The sequence below is a fragment of the Rhagoletis zephyria genome, unplaced genomic scaffold (genome assembly GCF_001687245.7).
Source record: "Rhagoletis zephyria isolate East Lansing unplaced genomic scaffold, Rhagoletis_zephyria_1.1 Rzeph_scaffold_00717, whole genome shotgun sequence".
In the NCBI taxonomy this organism is placed as follows: Eukaryota; Metazoa; Arthropoda; class Insecta; order Diptera; family Tephritidae; genus Rhagoletis; species Rhagoletis zephyria.
Window position 1 is genome coordinate 106,364 of NW_016157801.1, and position 5,341 is coordinate 111,704.

Below are 5,341 nucleotides of genomic sequence, written 5' to 3' on the forward strand. Positions count from 1 at the left end.
GCAGATTTTCGATCGAATTATATTTGAACTGGTAAATTAGGCTTAAGTGAAGCCATTCACTTTTTTAAAAACTACATTAAATTAGCTACAATTTTAAATATTTTAGTTTTGGAAAAATTACTACTATCTGGAAAATCCTAACGAATAAATTCGAAAATTCGTGAAAAATAGTACCAAATTGTCACTTTCGGCCGTGTGGGTAACTTTTTGGTTAGTTGTATTAAAAAACTGAGTACGCCATTCGCTTTAGCGGCTTCTTCTTCATGAGATTGGATATTTTTTTTCTTTCTTGTGTAAGATAAATGTCTTTTCATATTAGGATCTAAAGTTATAGCAAAACAGTCTTATAAATCGCGGTTTTCGGAGTAGCTCATTCAGTTTTTGCAATAATGAAATTTTTTTCCATTTTGTTAGGTCTTTAGCGTCCTATTTTCATATTCTGCTGCCGGAGGGAGGATCTGAAATACTTTAGCAAAATAAGTCATCTAATGTGCATGGATGTATGTGGTGCGCGCGCTTGCATATGTATTAACTCGACTTGGCTGCAATGTGCTGTTTGTGTAACTAACACATTCACGCGTTGCCTGCCAACAACCAATCGCCCGTCATCGCGTTTTGCACATCGCAACTTCGCAAGCAAACTGCATACATAAAGAAATGTGTGTGCCCACCAGCGTTGCCAGGTTGCCGTTTTTAACGTCATTTGGACGTTTTTTGTATCCTGTTGACGTTCGAATGTTTTTTGTGTAAAAACTGACGTTTCTTAACTTCCCAGTAATTGTTCTCTGTTACTAAATCTTGTCAGTAGAACTGATTTGAAATTATTTTCTTAATAAATCTTTACAAGCTTTATTTTTTGCAGCAGCTGCTTAAAAAAATATTTATTCTTTGGACACAGATGACTTAACACTTATTGCTGAAATATTGCTATGTTCCTTCTTAGCAGAACGTAATTTAGCATTTTCGACAACCGACCATTTAACCAAATGTCTACAAGAAAAAAAATATTAACAAGTAAGAAAGTCTAAGTTCGGGTGGAGCCGAATATTAAATACCCGTTTTTTCACCTTTCCGAAAGCTACCGCTAGATGGTAAGCCGGGGTGTATCAATTTTGAGTAAATTAGCGGCCTTAAATTTAGAAATATTGCAGTTTCAAGCATTTCAATAATTTTCAACGTTCTGCTTTTATGTAGCAAGCACAATAAAAATACCGAGTTTGGTACAAATTGGTAGAACGGTTACCGATATACATATATGTGATCATAAGTGGGCGATGTCACGCCCATTTTCCAAAATTTTACCATAAACGTATTTCTTGGTAAAGAATTGTTGCAAGCATCTATCTTGAATAAATTTGCTTTAATATTTACTAATTTATCGAAGATTTTGTATTTCTCTAAATTACCGTTATATGGGATGTGGGCGTGGTTATTGTCCGATTTTTTAAGTTTTTATATTAACGATCTCAAACCAGTTTAGAATGAATTTTAAATACCTTACGTACATATGTATGTACCTTTGTATACAATAAAAGTTTAATAAGAACAATTCTTTGTGCATACATTTGAAAAAGACGTTTTTGGGTAGGAAATGACGTTTTTTTTCAGACCAAGAGGGACGTTTTCTCATGCCGAAGACCTGGGGACACTGGTGCCCACATGCAAATATTGGTTCCGTACGTCATGCGGACTGCGCCCCTCGTGCGGATGGGCAGGAATGGAGGGTAAAAACCGTTGGGATTATTATACTGTACATATCTACATACATACTTACCTATAAAGTTTTCCACAGACACTTGCCGAGAATGATTTCATGTGTACGTACCACAACAATGGCTTGGCTGCCAACAGATGTTGCATGCAGCACATCACATTTTACAATGTTGCTACAAGTGCCGTGCAGCAATTTAATGTTGTTCTCGTTTGTGCCGCCGTACTTGTTGTTACTGTTTGGTTTTACTTTACTGCAGTCGTTGTTATTGCTCTTGTTGCATTAGTTTCCGCCGCTGGGCGTGGATGGTTATGACTTCTATTTGCAGGATGCTGCCTGCGCCAGCCTCAAAAGTGCCACAAAGCAACAACAAATACAGAAAGTAAGTGTGAACTCGACCGAAATTGCACCGTAAATGCCTAGAAATTTTGAAAATTCGTATAGTGCAGTCGGCGAGCGCTGATTGTATCATACATATTTAGCTTTTATGAATTCTCAAATATTTACGAATTTGTTGCATAAATTCCCTTAGTGCTACTCATGAAATGTACTCTTCTGTTTGCGAACATACATATAAACAAATCAATCAATTCATTGCTTTTTCTAGAAATATGCAGGTAACAACATGAAAATTTTGCATGCAAAACTTGTAGTGTATTAACAAGCTTCCTGACACTCATACAAATATACTTAAATATTACATACTATGTATGTATGTATGCATATGCACCCACGGCGGCTCTCAACATACTCAAGTTATAATAGATTACATAAAATATTCACTTCTCTCATGCTTCATTGCAGTTTCAAGTTCTTTGGCCGTATATATGTATGTACATATGTGTAAACTGTATGTCTATAGTAGTTCTGGTTCTCTAAAGCTGACTCCAGTGTTCAACAAGCGTCAGTTCAATGGCAATGGAAAACTGTGGTTTTTAAAACTTCTAGTTACAACTTTTCCAATTTCAGCTATACTAACGCTCTCACTGGCGCCAAACACATAGTTACACGCACACGCAGTGTTATCAACACCCATACCAGCTCACATGATTCAATAATACAAGGTTCGATAAACTGACAGTTGTCTCTCTCGCACCGCTCCCTTAGCAGTGTCACCGTGTTGCTTCTTTGCAAATTTACATGGAAACAGTGTAGCTTTGGTGTGAAATAAAAGTATAAGCTTTTGTGCAATATCTTTATTTGTATATGCATACGAAGAATATTTAACTGATGAAAACATAAGCATTGGATGTTTACATCAGTCTCATAGTAGTCTTATTTTAATTTTGAGTCATTTTGCAGTTTTTATACGGCTAAATAGCATATAAATTACGTAATTCACGTAGATATATCAATATTACGATCAACATTTCGTTTAAAATGCCAGATTTCCTGCAAATACATTAGAATTTACGAAAGGAATTTCACTACTAATTGCCTACTTTGCGTACTTTTCTACTACCATTTTCGAAACAAGGGATTGCATTCTTGCCCTTTCTCTGTCCTCCGTAAATGCAACCTTTTGTAAGGGAGTGTCAAACCGCAGCTGTCAATAATTATCTAACCTTGTATTATTGAATCATGACCAGCTCATAGTTTTAACCCTATAATTTCGCGAAGCCACAGTGATGAAGAATTAATAAAATTACCGATTTCCAAATGGTATGTTTTTCCGTTTGGCTTAATTTCGGTTTATATACTAACATTTATTTTTTTTAGTTATTAAGGTGGGTACATGCACCAGCAATGCCCACACTGGCTTCCATTAGGTTCAACAAAATTTGCATTTGATGGCTTTTTTTCTTCGAGCCAAAATTATAGAATATAACGTTTTATTACGCTAAATTGTCTTTAAAAAGAAATTAGCCTATATTTTTGCAGCAGCACCCTATTAAAATACTAGCGAAAATTTCAGCAAAATAACTTATCATTTCTCCTCCTTTTTTGTAATGACGTTTCTCATAAATACGTCATTCCTTTTTGTAAGTTCGTTTAGGATAGAAGAAAAGGGGCAATAATTCTTGGAAATCAGAGCGGTATAATGATTGAATCAGTGGAGTGTGCATTCACATTTTACTCGTTTCAAAAATGTGATTGTTTGATTTTAAAAATTTAACAACCACTCTTGAGATTGGTTACAAATTGTAAACACAAAATATGTACGTAAGACCATAGCGTGAGTGGTGATCGTCGCCGATTGACCATGTTTTCCGCGCAACCTGAGGAAACATCCCGCTGACAATTTATAGACGTCACGCTCAGGTTTAGCTCCCGGACAAGGTCTTCCGTAATAATTGATGACGTAGCGCACGGGTATATAAGAGCTCGTACTAAATGTAGCCGCCCTCCTGCCTCAATTTCCACAACAGCGGTTGGAGCGACTGATGTTAGACATTGAATTCAGTAGGCTACGTTGCGACCCTCCTGTACCAGCGTAGCTCGAAAACCGCTCCTAGTTGGGGGTTGGAATGATCTAGATCTCCCCATGCCCTCTCTTTTCCCGTATTGATGGCGGCGGCGAGCATTACGGTTGTTGGAAAGCTCCGATTTCCAATCCACCTCGCTCGCTTGGCATCTCAGAGGGGAAAGCATTTGTCTCCCCTCCGACCAAGTCTTCTGGGCGGAAAGCCTCGGTTTCCGCCCCAGCTTGTGGCGTGTCGGAGTCGCCCTCGTCGTTGATTGGACGCCTTGGTGGTCTACGATTCTGGCGTGGTTTGTCAGCTGGGTGGTCAATATGTAGCAACGTATGGCTTCGCAGCAACGCACAGTGTAACTTTTGTCATTTTTAGGATGCCAAAATTAATAACAGCCAAACCAATGGACCAATTCATTTGAAATTTTGCAGTGTGGTTACAGATACCTAAATCTGATTTGAAAATGAAAATGGGCCTGTTCCGCCCACTTTTTCCCCTTGCCCTCATATAAGGTGAAATTTCACATAATCATATTTTCTAGTTAAAACGCATTTTCCAGTGCGAATATAAATAAAAATTGTTTAGATTTCTTAACTTTACAGTTAGAGGCTTTTGATTAATATTTAAAAAATTTTATTTTCAAAGTCAAACACAGCTCAGGTACATATATTTGTAAAGCGAGAAGATTCTTTGGAGATCCTGAAATAACATCAGACATAACCGGCATAAACATCAATCTTTTGAAAAGGTTTCATACAATACTTTCATGCATAGGATGTGGGTTTCAAATAAATGCTGAAGCTTTTGGCTATTATGTGACAGAGACAAGGGAACTATATTTATCGGAATATGCTTGGTACAATATGCCAGTGAGCGTACATAAAATTCTGTTTCATGGAAAGAGTATAATCGTGTCTTCTATTCTTCCTATTGGTCAACTTTCGGAAGAAGCTCAAGAGTCCAGAAACAAAGATGCACGAAACTATCGTGAACTTTTCACGAGAAAAAAGTCAAGAATTTGTAGTAACTTGGATTTGCTGCACAGATTGCTGAATCGTCAGACCCGTTCATAAATAGTTTGCGGAAAACCCCTAGGACAAAGCGGCGACCATTAACGAGTGAAGTTATTAGCTTACTATCGGAACCAGAGAATGTCGACGATATTGACTCCGACTAACTTTAAAATATCACTTTTTATTTATTGTATGTATTTCGA

General features: G+C 37.2%; 1 long non-coding RNA gene across 1 annotated transcript in view; it reads left to right on the forward strand.

Moving 5' to 3' along the window:
* The window catches only part of LOC108361206 (uncharacterized), a 16,419-nt gene extending 12,851 nt beyond the window's left edge, over positions 1-3,568 (forward strand). The window contains exon 3 of the long non-coding RNA XR_001847259.1: positions 3,533-3,568. This is a non-coding gene — a long non-coding RNA (uncharacterized LOC108361206). The remainder of the gene's footprint in view (positions 1-3,532) is intronic.
* Positions 3,569-5,341: the final 1,773 nt, after the last annotated feature.